Source organism: Oncorhynchus nerka, linkage group LG3, assembly GCF_034236695.1.
Source record: "Oncorhynchus nerka isolate Pitt River linkage group LG3, Oner_Uvic_2.0, whole genome shotgun sequence".
NCBI lineage: Eukaryota > Metazoa > Chordata > Actinopteri > Salmoniformes > Salmonidae > Oncorhynchus > Oncorhynchus nerka.
In genome coordinates, this window is record NC_088398.1 from 81,525,324 (window position 1) to 81,539,759 (window position 14,436).

The window sequence follows — 14,436 nt, forward strand, 5'->3', positions numbered from 1 at the left end:
TTTTGGAATGAATCACCCCGCTCCTCCGCTCTCTCCACTGGCTTCCGTCGATCCGCTACAAGACCACGGTGCTTGCCAGGCTGTGAGGGGAACGCACCCAAACATCAGGCTCTGATCACCTCACCAAACAAATGCATCTCTGGTGGCAGAATGGAAGCAAGTGGAACAAACCCTGCAGACAGTGGAGTCGTTCCGGAGACACCAACATCTCAGGAGGAAAGCCTTCCTTAAAAGAAGAGCACTATTGGTGGCTGTTTATAGTAGCAATGTTCCAACATCTAGTGGAAAGCCTTCTCAGAAGAGTGGAGGCTGTTATTACAGCAATGTTCCAACATCTAGTGGAAAGCCTTCCCAGAAGAGTGGAGGCTGTTATAGCAGCAATGTTCCAACATCTAGTGGAAAGCCTTCCCAGAAGAGTGGAGGCTGTTATAGCAGCAATGTTCCAACATCTAGTGGAAAGCATTCCCAGAAGAGTGGAGGCTGTTATAGCAGCAATGTTCCAACATCTAGTGGAAAGCCTTCCCAGAAGAGTGGAGGCTGTTATAGCAGCAATGTTCCATCATCTAGTGGAAAGCCTTCCCAGAAGAGTGGAGGCTGTTATAGCAGCAATGTTCCATCATCTAGTGGAAAGCCTTCCCAGAAGAGTGGAGGCTGTTATAGCAGCAATGTTCCAACATCTAGAGGAAAGCCTTCCCAGACGAGTGGAGTCTGTTATAGCAGCAATGTTCCAACATCTAGAGGAAAGCCTTCTCAGACGAGTGGAGGCTGTTATAACAGCAATGTTCCAACATCTAGAGGAAAGCCTTCCCAGAAGAGTGGAGGCTGTTATAGCAGCAATGTTCCAACATCTAGTGGAAAGCCTTCCCAGAAGAGTAGAGGCTGTTATAGCAGTAATGTTCCAACATCTAGTGGAAAGCCTTCCCAGAAGAGTAGAGGCTGTTATAGCAGCAATGTTCCAACATCTAGTGGAAAGCCTTCCCAGAAGAGTAGAGGCTGTTATAGCAGTAATGTTCCAACATCTAGTGGAAAGCCTTCCCAGAAGAGTGGAGGCTGTTATAGCAGTAATGTTCCAACATCTAGTGGAAAGCCGTCCCAGAAGAGTAGAGGCTGTTATAGCCAAAGGGGGGGGGGACCAACTCCATATTAATGCCCATGATTTAGGAATGAGATGTTTCTACATATACATGTATATAGATTGGATGATTATGTTGACATTTGATTGATGTACTAACCTGTTAGTCATGTTAAGTCATGGTATTTGAGTGTTTAGCTGGTTGAAATGAGATGATAAATAGTACTGGTTGATAACTTTTTTCAAATCCAAAGCCTTTTACACATAATACGTTAACAAATTACATTGAAACAACATTAATTCAACCAGTGGGGAGCCTCAGATATATATATATTGGTAATATAATAGATATATATATATATATATGTAACTATATATATATATATATATTATATTACCAATCAAAAGTTTGGACACACCTACTCATTCAAGAATCTAAAATATATTTAGATTTGTTTAACCATTTTTTTGGTTACTACATGATTCCATATGTGTTATTTCATAGTTTGATATCTTCACTATTATTCTACAATGTAGAACATAGTAAAAAATAAAGCTTTTAAATGAGTAGGTGTGTCCCAAACTTTTGACTGGTACAGTATATAATCTGGGGAGATTCTCAAATGGGCAAAAGTCTGTTCTCCTCTCTTCCTTGACCCGGAATCTGATAAGTGGACTAGGTTCACCTCCTCGATTACCTACTTCTGCAGAGGATGCACCTACGCCAGAGTATACTGCCCGCTAGCGTGGAGGTGTTTAAAAACCTGCCATACCCCCTTTCAATAAACTGTTATTTTCCCCAAGGAGAAAAGCACACGCAGAAAAGCATGTCCTTCTATCTATAACATGTCTTGCACAACTAGCTGCATCAGGTTGTATCACTTTATAAATGTATTTTGTGATTCCACTATGGAAACATTTGTATGTGGAGAAGGATTTTCAAAGTGAAAACACCTCCGAAGAGAAGTTTTCAAGTGTCTCCTCACTTAATCCTCTTCTTGGTGCCAGTCTCAGTAACTGGTTTCACTGCCAGCCTGATTAACTGGCTTCACTACCAGTCTCAGTAACTGGCTTCACTACTTCACTACCAGCCTCAGTAACTGGCTTCACTACCAGTCTCAGTAACTGGCTTCACTGCCAGTCTCAGTAACTGGCTTCACTACTTCACTACCAGCCTCAGTAACTGGCTTCACTACCAGTCTCAGTAAGTGGCTTCACTACCAGTCTCAGTAACTGGCTTCACTACCAGTCTCAGTAACTGGCTTCACTACCAGTCTCAGTAACTGGCTTCACTGCCAGTCTCAGTAACTGGCTTCACTACTTCACTACCAGCCTCAGTAACTGGCTTCACTACCAGTCTCAGTAACTGGTTTCACTGCCAGCCTCAGTAACTAGCTTCACTACCAGTCTCAGTAACTGGCTTCACTACTTCACTGCCAGTCTCAGTAACTGGCTTCACTGCCAGTCTCAGTAACTGGCTTCACTGCCAGTCTCAGTAACTGGTTTCACTGCCAGTCTCAGTAACTGGCTTCACTACTTCACTGCCAGTCTCAGTAACTGGCTTCACTATCAGTCTCAGTAAGTGGCTTCACTACCAGTCTCAGTAACTGGCTTCACTACCAGTCTCAGTAACTGGCTTCACTGCCAGTCTCAGTAACTGGCTTCACTACTTCACTGCCAGTCTCAGTAACTAGCTTCACTACCAGTCTCAGTAACTGGTTTCACTGCCAGCCTCAGTAACTAGCTTCACTACCAGTCTCAGTAACTGGCTTCACTACCAGTCTCAGTAACTGGCTTCACTACTTCACTACCAGTCTGATTAACTGGCTTCACAACCAGCCTCAGTAACTAGCTTCACTACCAGCCTGATTAACTGGCTTCACTACCAGTCTCAGTAACTGGCTTCACTGCCAGTCTCAGTAACTGGTTTCACTACCAGTCTCAGTAACTGGCTTCACTACTTCACTACCAGTCTCAGTAACTGGCTTCACTGCCAGTCTCAGTAACTAGCTTCACTGCCAGCCTCAGTAACTGGCTTCACTGCCAGTCTCAGTAACTAGCTTCACTACCAGCCTGATTAACTGGCTTCACTGCCAGCCTCAGTAACTGGCTTCACTGCCAGCCTCAGTAACTAGCTTCACTACTTCACTGCCAGCCTGATTAACTGGCTTCACTGCCAGCCTCAGTAACTGGTTTCACTACCAGCCTCAGTAACTAGCTTCACTACCAGCCTTAGTAACTGGCTTCACTGCCAGCCTCAGTAACTAGCTTCACTACCAGTCTCAGTAACTGGCTTCCCTACCAGTCTCAGTAACTAGCTTCACTACCAGTCTCAGTAGCTAGCTTCACTACCAGTCTCAGTAACTAGCTTCACTACCAGTCTCAGTAACTGGCTTCACTGCCAGTCTCAGTAACTGGCTTCACTACCAGTATCAGTAACTGGCTTCACTACCAGTCTCAGTAACTGGCTTCACTAGCAGTCTCAGTAACTGGCTTCACTACCAGTCTCAGTAACTGGCTTCACTACTTCACTACCAGTCTCAGTAACTGGCTTCACTACCAGCCCCAGTAACTGGCTTCACTACTTCACTACCAGTCTCAGTAACTAACTTCACTGCCAGCCTCAGTAACTGGCTTCACTACCAGCCTCAGTAACTGGCTTCACTACCAGTCTCAGTAACTGGCTTCACTACTTCACTACCAGCCTCAGTAACTGGCTTCACTACCAGTCTCAGTAACTGGTTTCACTGCCAGCCTCAGTAACTAGCTTCACTACCAGTCTCAGTAACTGGCTTCACTACTTCACTGCCAGTCTCAGTAACTGGCTTCACTGCCAGTCTCAGTAACTGGCTTCACTACTTCACTGCCCGTCTCAGTAACTAGCTTCACTACCAGTCTCAGTAACTGGTTTCACTGCCAGCCTCAGTAACTAGCTTCACTACCAGTCTCAGTAACTGGCTTCACTACTTCACTACCAGTCTGATTAACTGGCTTCACAACCAGCCTCAGTAACTAGCTTCACTACCAGCCTGATTAACTGGCTTCACTACCAGTCTCAGTAACTGGTTTCACTACCAGTCTCAGTAACTAGCTTCACTACCAGTCTCAGTAACTAGCTTCACCACCAGTCTCAGTAACTAGCTTCACTACCAGTCTCAGTAACTGGCTTCACTGCCAGTCTCAGTAACTGGCTTCACTACCAGTATCAGTAACTGGCTTCACCACCAGTCTCAGTAACTGGCTTCACTACTTCACTACCAGTCTCAGTAACTGGCTTCACTATCAGTCTCAGTAACTGGCTTCACTACCAGTCTCAGTAACTGGCTTCACTACCAGTCTCAGTAACTGGCTTCACTACTTCACTACCAGTCTCAGTAACTGGCTTCACTACCAGCCCCAGTAACTGGCTTCACTACTTCACTACCAGTCTCAGTAACTAGCTTCACTGCCAGCCTCAGTAACTAGCTTCACTGCCAGCCTCAGTAACTGGCTTCACTACCAGCCTCAGTAACTGGCTTGACTGCCAGCCTCAGTAACTGACTTCACTACCAGCCTCAGTAACTGGCTTCACTGCCAGCCCCAGTAACTGGCTTCACTACTTCACTACCAGCCTCAGTAACTAGCTTCACTACCAGTCTCAGTAACTGCCTCAGTAACTAGCTTCACTACCAGTTTCAGTAACTGGCTTCACTACCAGTCTCAGTAACTGGCTTCACTACCAGTCTCAGTAACTGGCTTCACTACCAGCCTGATTAACTGGCTTCACTACCAGCCTGATTAACTAGCTTCACTACCAGTCTCAGTAACTGGCTTCACTACCAGCCTGATTAACTGGCTTCACTACCAGCCTGATTAACTAGCTTCACTACCAGTCTCAGTAACTAGCTTCACTACCAGTCTCAGTAACAACTTCACTGCCAGCCTCAGTAACTGGTTTCACAGCCTCCTCTTCAAGGTGAAATAAAAACAGACCCCAGGCCTGCCAGTCACATTAACTAGCTTCACTACCAGTCTCAGTAACTAGCTTCACTACCAGTCTCAGTAACAACTTCACTGCCAGCCTCAGTAACTGGTTTCACAGCCTCCTCTTCAAGGTGAAATAAAAACAGACCCCAGGCCTGCCAGTCACATTAACTGAATACAGAATAATATACAGTAACTGACACATAGTGAGTAGTGTGCCTCCTAATGCCTTAATAGCTGAGACCTCTATCTACGCAACAGGACAGTATTTTCCAGTAGGAATATGACTGGCCCCAATCTCCTTCCCCTCGCTCCAACAGAAGGGTTGAGTGACGGTTCCAGACACCACTGAAGCCCAGCTCAGCTCTGAGCCTCTGCTTGTATTCCTGTCCATGCAGTGGAGGTTTCTGTGCTCTTAACCCTGGACTGGGAAGAGCTCCCTGGGAAGTAGCTTCAGTTTTATTGTTTTAATATTTTTACAGTACACAGGCTAGCTCCCCACTCCCACTTAGCAGGAAAACTACTGCAATCAAGGCACTTTACATTCAGCCAGGCGATAAAGTGCGAATCGAGTTGAGTGCAGTGCTGAGGTGTTTACTGCATAGAGGCCAGGCTGGCAACGAGGAAGCAGAGTGTTTGATCTCTGTCTGTCTGTCTGTCTGTCTGCCTGCCTGCCTGCCTGCCTGCCTGCCTGCCTGCCTGCCTGTCTGTCTGTCTGTCTGTCTGCCTGTCTGTCTGCCTGCCTGTCTGTCTGTCTGTCTGTCGAGGGGAGTGATACTTCTGAATTATTCATATTTTAGACTTGGCGTTGACTCATCTAATGCATACTGATGTCCTACTTGTCATGTATGTGTGAAGCACTAACATGTGAAAACAAGAACTTTTACATCAGTCCTCCAGAGACAGAGATCGTCGTCTGTCTACTGTTTATGCCTGTAGCAAGGAGTTAGCGGTACCACCATGATTGTTTGACAAAGACATTAACAACTATGCCACATCTCCACCTTTTTGTTGTATTCACCCCCCCACCACTCATAGACTATCGACTTGTAGAATTCAATGAGAACATAATCCTAATGGAGACTTGATACAGGTGTGAGAGTGCAGATGGCACCTTTATTGATTTCAGCAGTTGGGACATGACACAGGAAGCTGTTAGTATCACAAAGGCCAGCGTGTGTCAAAGAGGAGAGGCGGTGAGTGTTATGGGAAGATGATATTTATATCAGAAAACGACACGCGGTCTTGCAACAACACCTCCCTGCTTTCTTACCGTAATGTAGTGGTTCTCAAGGTCTCCGGTTTGGAACTGGGTGGAAACGGTCTCCGGGTTTGGAACTGGGTGGAAACGGTCTCCGGTTTGGAACTGAGTGGAAACGGTCTCCGGGTTTGGAACTGGAACTGGGTGGAAACGGTCTCTGGGTTTGGAACTGGGTGGAAACGGTCTCCGGTTTGGAACTGGGTGGAAACGGTCTCCGGTTTGGAACTGGGTGGAAACGGTCTCCGGGTTTGGAACTGGGTAGAAACGGTCTCCGGTTTGGAACTGGGTGGAAACGTTCTCCGGTTTGGAACTGGGTGGAAACGGTCTCCGGTTTGGAACTGGGTGGAAACGGTCTCTGGGTTTGGAACTGGGTGGAAACGGTCTCCAGGTTTGGAACTGGAACTGGGTGGAAACGGTCTCCGGGTTTGGAACTGGAACTGGGTGGAAACGGTCTCCGGGTTTGGAACTGGGTGGAAACGGTCTCCGGGTTTGGAACTGGAACTGGGTGGAAACGGTCTCTGGGTTTGGAACTGGGTGGAAAAGGTCTCCGGTTTGGAACTGGGTGGAAACGGTCTCCGGGTTTGGAACTGGAACTGGGTGGAAACGGTCTCCGGGTTTGGAACTGGGTGGAAACGGTCTCCGGGTTTGGAACTGGAACTGGGTGGAAACGGTCTCCGGGTTTGAAACTGGGTGGAAAAGGTCTCCGGTTTGGAACAGGGTGGAAACGAACTCCGGTTTGGAAATGGGTGGAAACGGTCTCCGGTTTGGAACTGGGTGGAAACGGTCTCCGGTTTGGAACTGGGTGGAAACGGTCTCCGGGTTTGGAACTGGGTGGAAACGGTCTCCGGGTTTGGAACTGGGTGGAAACGGGTTTGGAACTGGGTGGAAACGGGTTTGGAACTGGGTGGAAACGGTCTCCGGTTTGGAACTGGGTGGAAACGGTCTCCGGTTTGGAACTGGGTGGAAACGGTCTCCGGGTTTGGAACTGGGTAGAAACGGTCTCCGGTTTGGAACTGGGTGGAAACGTTCTCCGGTTTGGAACTGGGTGGAAACGGTTATTTCCTGTTTGGAACTGGGTGGAAACGGTTATTTCCTGTTTGGAACTGGGTGGAAACGGTTATTTCCTGTTTGGAACTGGGTGGAAACGGTTATTTCCTGTTTAGGGTGGCAGGTAGCATTTAGAGCGTTGGGCGAGTAACCGAAAGGTTTGTTGGTTCAAATCCTCGGAACCAACGAGATGTAAAAATCTGTCAATGTGCCCTTGAGCAAGGGCTTTTACTCCTAATTGCTCCTGGGTTGCTGTTGATAATTATAAACCCTTGTTTTGACTCCACTTTTCGTGGGTGTCTCAGGGAGAGTTTGGAATATGCAAAAAGCACATTTCTAATTCATGCGTGGGGAAAAAAAAGGATAAATATAAAGCACCAACCAAGTTATTTATTTATTTTATTATTACTGTACACATGCAGAAGCAGTTAATGTGGAGGACAGGTGGAACCGGTTTGTGTCTCATTACCCTGGCTGCCTCGGGTGTTTGGCGTATTACCCCACGCTCTCTCACCTTGCTCTTCACGTTCATAATTACAAGCTTCACCAGCTCGGGAAAGGTGTCTTGTGACGCTTGAAGGCTGGAATTGGGTCATATCTGTAGGACCAGATGGAGTCTGAAGGGATCGGGATTTATTTAAGCCTACACAGTACAGAAATGATTTAGGGTGGAGGTGCTGAGTTGAAGTGAGTGCAAAGCAAGCCAAATGCAGCTATAAAAATAAAATAAAACATTAAAAGCTAAAGTTGTATTGATTAAATATGCAGATGATGTGCTGGAGAAAATGTGTTGTCATGGGAGAGATATGAGAGAAAGCCAGAGAGGAAAACAAGTCCTTCACTGCACTGAGACGAACTAGGGAAAAAAATACAAGTATAAATAACATACACTTCTTGATGTGTAATGATGCCTCTGCTATGTTTATTCTTGGATGAATACATTTACATTTAATCCTTAGCATCACGAAACACAGCAGCTTCCTCCGTGACACATCCTTCATTCATTTAACAGACCTTCAGATACACACTAGTCGGGAGAGGAGCTGGACAGCTTTCTCGTCTGTGTTGAAAGTACCAGGGTGTTTTTTCTCCCCGTGTATCTGTTCTAGAGTGGAGAATATGTCTGTGTTGAAAGTACCAGGGTGTTTTTTCTCCCCGTGTATCTGTTCTAGAGTGGAGAATATGTCTGTGTTGAAAGTACCAGGGTGTTTTTTCTCCCCGTGTATCTGTTCTAGAGTGGAGAATATGTCTGTGACACAGCTAGATGAAGTTGTGATTGTGCCAGAGTGGGAAGGGGAGGGTGAAGCCTCGAGCCTGAGCCAACTGGTTTATCACACTGTCAATAAAGAAGAACACATGACAATGGGGAAAATTCTAAAAGTGTCGGCAAGATTCCGGAAATACTGGAGGACAAGATTCCAGATAAGTTTTTATTTATGTATTTGTATTTTTACAACACAGAAAATATCACATTGAACGGGGAAATAGTATTAGAGTCTTCTAAACTTTAAAACATAAACCCTAATGAATGGTAAGCATTTATGAGTAATCACATGACAACGAGGCTGGTGCTGTCAGTTTCCTGTGTGTGTGTGTGTACTCTGATTACAGTCCCCTATGAACAACATCCAAACGGCTTGATTCCAGGAAATACTTTATCATTTAAGATTTTGTTTTGTCTCAATGCTGACATCTACAGGTCATGATTTAACAGTACAGAAAGAAGATAGGAGCTCTGTTCCTAGTGGTATAAGGCGTCGCGCAACGCTCCCAAAAAACGTACTCCCTGCCAAACACTTCCCAACTTAGTGAAAAGGTCTGGTAACGCACCGTGAAAACAGACTGTGTCACAATGCACCGCGTCCTCGGTCTAATCCGCCCTACTCTGTCCAGAGGCAACGCTAATGACTAGTGGGCAGATAAAACAAAAATATGAGCCATACTAGTCTGTACAAGCAGATAGATGAACTCAAAACTCTGTCGGTATTTAAAGATTGGTCATATATTGTACTGTAACACCAGTTACAGAAACTATATCCCTAATCCTTCCGCCCAAACACAGTCATAGACTTGTGGGCAGGATATAACACGACTCTACTGTGCCAACCCCATTCAAGAGTCATGTAGTCATTCTAATAGGAGGAAGCGGATCTGATGGAAACACTGTCCATTGAACCTGTGTTTCCCCACCTCTAGCCTTCCCATCAGTACAAACTGAATCGACATAGAAGAACCTACTCACTGACCCGCCACATAGGCAAAGCCAATGATTCCTGGGCAGATAGTAGAATATGGGGCCTCAGCAGATAGATGATACTCCCCATAGTGGGAACCCTGCACAATTAGTCCTGCATCTTTTCTTATCTCAGAACGAGCTAGAGACTTAGACAACAAGTAAGAATCGGAAATAAAAGGAGACGGTGAGACGACCAAGACGCCGCTGCACAATACTTATTTTCCACCATAATTTGCAAATAAATTCATTTAAAATCCTACAATGTGATTTTCTGGGTTTTCTTTTCTCATTTTGTCTGTCATAGTTGAAGTGAACCTATGATGAAAATTACAGGCCTCTCTCATCTTTTTAAGTGGGAGAACTTGAACAATTGGTGGCTGACTAAATACTTCACACCCTCCACTCCAATTTAAAACTCCAAACCTACAACCTGATTTTGGACAAAATTACCTGGAAAGATTTCTACTACCAAACATTCTTATTTCCAAGGACTATATAGCGCTGGAAAACCAACGACCGGCAAGAGATGCACAACAGAAACCTGAAAACACAACCTGGAGTAATGTTTAGTCTGAAGCTAGTTTTAAAGCCAAGAAGATAAAATATGTATTTCAATTACATATTTTACTTTATAAGGAATGAATGCTAAATTAAGGCTACCAAGCTTGCTAGGACAGAACCGATCCGGCTGCAACTTCAAATAGCACTGATGTGTGAGGTGTGAAGTGAGAGGTGTCAAAGCTCTTGAGGGACAGATTCATCTCTATTTTGAACTGATCTGCAGCCAGGACACTTCAGTTGTAAATTACCTCAATAAGAAGCAATATTGTTGCTTTGATCACATCAGCAGATATCCTCCTCACAAATCTCCAAAATACAATAGACACAGGATAACTTTGTTTGGACGTCGTAAAGGACCATTTGCCAAAACTGAAGAGATATAGCCTTTTGCACGTGGAAAAAAAACAGTGGACAGAGACCTGCTAGCTATGTTAATTAACTAGCTGGAATTTAGCTACGTTAGCTAACTAGCTGGAATTTAGCTATGTTAGCTAGCTAGCTGGAATTTAGCTACGTTAGCTAACTAGCTGGAATTTAGCTATGTTAGCTAGCTAGCTGGAATTTAGCTACGTTAGCTAACTAGCTGGAATTTAGCTACGTTAGCTAACTAGCTGGAATTTAGCTACGTTAGCTAGCTAGCTGGAATTTAGCTACGTTAGCTAACTAGCTGGGATTTAGCTACATCAGGAAAAAAAATACTCCCAAGTGGGTACTGCCATTGCCTGCGGCACTGCTGCTTGGATTCCACCTGGTGATCTGTTCACACTCTGCCCTGGCCGGTCTCCCCCTGTCCTCGTACAGGTACCCCCGCTCTCCCGGGTTTTCGCTCACCTCCAGCACATATGCACTTAAACACACACCACAGTCTTAAACACACACCACAGTCTTAAACACACACCACAGACTTAAACACACACCACAGTCTTAAACACACACCACAGTCTTAAACACACACCATTGGACTTTAGACTGATTGGAATTTTTGTGAAGCTTATTATGTGAGTTTACTCAAACACTTTAATTAGCTAGTATAGGTCTACTATTTATTTCTTTTAGCTCTGAACTCATAAGACTGAACTCATAGAGAGCTAGTCTCTCAAGTTATTTTGTTGGGGAGGGGGATGACACTTTGAACCAACAATGGCTAGCCCCAAGTCGATATATTTTTTATTGTGCTTTATGCTATTTGCCTCATGGCTCCTGCATGTTTTGTTGACTATGAACTGGCTTGTTTACCCAACCGTGGGACAGACTATGTTTGTTCCCACACTCGGGACTCGGACTCTCTATTGGCTACAGACTCTTGGCCTCCCATCCTATTCTAACCACCTCTCGCCAGCTTTGTATTCATGTGACCTGATGGAATTGCTGTACAATATGAGCTTGTTGCAATCTGATGAATTTTCAAATGTCATAAAAATACTGCAGGGCTCTCCCTGTCCTCTGCCGTGCCCTGATTGTATTATTGCTGATGATATTGGGAAAATGTGCTTGTACACCCTGGCCCACCTACTGTTGCTAGCCTCAATTCTGACTTGTGAGCTGATATCGGCTTCACTAATTTCCGCTCTAGTAAAAGCCTGGGTTTTCTGCATTAGAAGCTTATTACCTAAAATGTATCAATTGAAAGTGTGGGTTCACAGCTCCAATCCAGATGTGTTGATCATTACTGAGATGTGGTTAAGAAAGAGTGTTTTGAACACTGATGTTAACCTTTATGGTTATAACCTTTTTCGGTAAGACAGATCTTCCAAAGGTGGGGGAGTGACAATCTTTACCAAGGAACACTTTCAGTGCTCTGTTGTCTCCACCAAGTCTGTCCCCAGACAATTTGATTTGCTGGTTTTAAGCATTGAACTTTCAAATAGCTCTTTGTTGACTGTTGCTGGGTGTTATCGTCCACCATCAGCACCGGCCTGTACACTACCTGCCCTAAGCTCTCTCCCGGCCCCTTACACTAAGTCTGAATTCGTCCTGCAATGGGACTCCCTAAATCTTTCTCAGATTTTTACAGATCCCAAAAGGTATGACTCCAAACACCCAGAAAAAGCTACTCTACTCAATGTTAACATTACAAATAATCCTGAAAGGTATCAGTCTGGTGTTTTCTGTAATGACCTTAGTGATCACTGTTTTACAGCCTGTGTTTGTAATGGCTGCTCAGTGAAACGACCTGTCCTGATTTGTCATAGACGGTTGCTAAAAAACTTTAATGAGCAAGCCTTCCTTCAAGAACTGGGCTCTGTAAAGTCGTATAGAATCAGCTTGATCCCCTCTGTTGAAGACACTCTGACCTTTAAAAAAAATATTTTTAGTGTTATTGTTAACAAACACGCCCCCAAAAATACAATTTAAATTAAAACAGGTTCAGCCCCTGGTTCGACTGTGATCTGGCAGAGTTACTCCACCTCAAGAATTCCATTTGGCGAAAGACTCAGCACACACATACTCAGGCTGACTGGCTCTCGTTCAGGCAAAATAGAAATAAGTGCGCTTAGGCTATCGGGAAGGCCAAAGATTTTTACTTGAAGAAGCAGTTCTCTCTCTGTGGGTCTAACCCCAAGAAGTTCTGGAAAACAGTTAAAGACCTGTAGAATAAGCCCTCCTCCTCACAGCTGCCCATGTCCCTTAATGTTGATGATGTGGTTGTAACTGACAAGAAACACATGGCTGAGCTCTTTATTCACCACTTCATTCGTTGCTCCATGTGGGAGTTGCTCCATGTGGGAGTTGCTCCATGTTTGCTCCATGTGGGTGTTGCTCCATGTGGGCGTTCTTCCATGAGCTTAAGGTAGTCACCTCATACAAGTACTTGGGAGTATGGCTAGATTGTACACGGTCCTTCTCTCAGCACATATCAACGCTGCAGGCTAAAGTTAAATCTAGACTTGGTTTCCTCTATTGTAATCGCTCCTCTTTCACCCCAGCTGCCAAACTAAGCCTGCTTCAGAAGACCATCCTACCCATGCTAGATTACAGAGATGTTATTTATAGATCGGCAGGTAAGGGTGCTCTCGAGCAGGTAGATGTTCTTTACCATTCGGCCATCAGATTGTCCACCAATGCTCCTTATAGGACACATCACTGCACTCTATACTCCTCTGTAAACTGGTCATCTCTATATACCTGTCTCAAGAACCACTGGTTGATGCTTATTTATAAAAACCTCTTAGGCCTCACTCCCCCCTATCTGAGATATCTACTGCAGCCCTCATCCTCCACATACAACACCCGTTCTGCCAGTCACATTCTGTTAAAGGTCCCCAAAGCACACACATCCCTGGGTCGCTCCTCTTTTCAGTTCGCTGCAGCTAGCGACTGGAACGAGCTGCAACAAACACTCAAACTGGACAGTTTTATCTCCATCTCTTCATTCAAAGACTCAATCATGGACACTTACTGACAGTTGTGGCTGCTTCACGTGATGTATTTTTGTCTCTACCTTCTTGCCTTTGTGTTGTTGTCTGTGCCCAATAATGTTTTTCCATGTTTTGTGCTGCTACCATGTTGTGTTGCTACCATGTTGTTGTCATGTTGTGTTTCTACCATGCTGTGTTGTCATGTTGTGTTTCTACCATGCTATGTTGTTGTCTTAGGTGTCTCTCTTGTCGTGATGTGTGATTTGTCCTTTATTTTTTGTCCTAATAAATTTACAATTTACAAATCAAATGTACACCGATTTTGGTTGGTGTTTTTATATTCTTATGATTGGGACCTACTGGCTAATTATGTCTGAGTGAATGGACAGCTTATCCTTTAACATCATGCTGTGTGTGACTGCTGTCTTTTCATTGGCTATATACAGTGGTGTGGTGGTACCAGGAGAAGTGGGCCCTATGTAGTGGTGTGGTGTGGTGGTGTGGTGGTACCAGGAGAAGTGGCCCTAAGTAGTGGTACCAGGAGAAGTGGCCCTATGTAGTGGTGTGGTGTGGTGGTGTGGTGGTACCAGGAGAAGTGGCCCTAAGTAGTGGTGTGGTGGTGTAGTGGTACCAGGAGAAGTGGGCCCGATGTAGTGGTGTGGTGTGGTGGTACCAGGAGAAGTGGCCCTATGTAGTGGTGTGGTGGTGTGGTGGTACCAGGATAAGTGGACCTATGTAGTGGTGTGGTGGTACCAGGAGAAGTGGTACCAGGACAAGTGGTACCAGGACAAGTGGCCCTATGTAGTGGTACCAGGAGAAGTGGTACCAGGACAAGTGGCCCTATGTAGTGGTGCCAGAAGTAGTGGTACCAGGATAAGTGGCCCTATGTAGTGGTGTGGTGGTGTAGTGGTACCAGGAGAAGTGGCCCTAAGTAGTG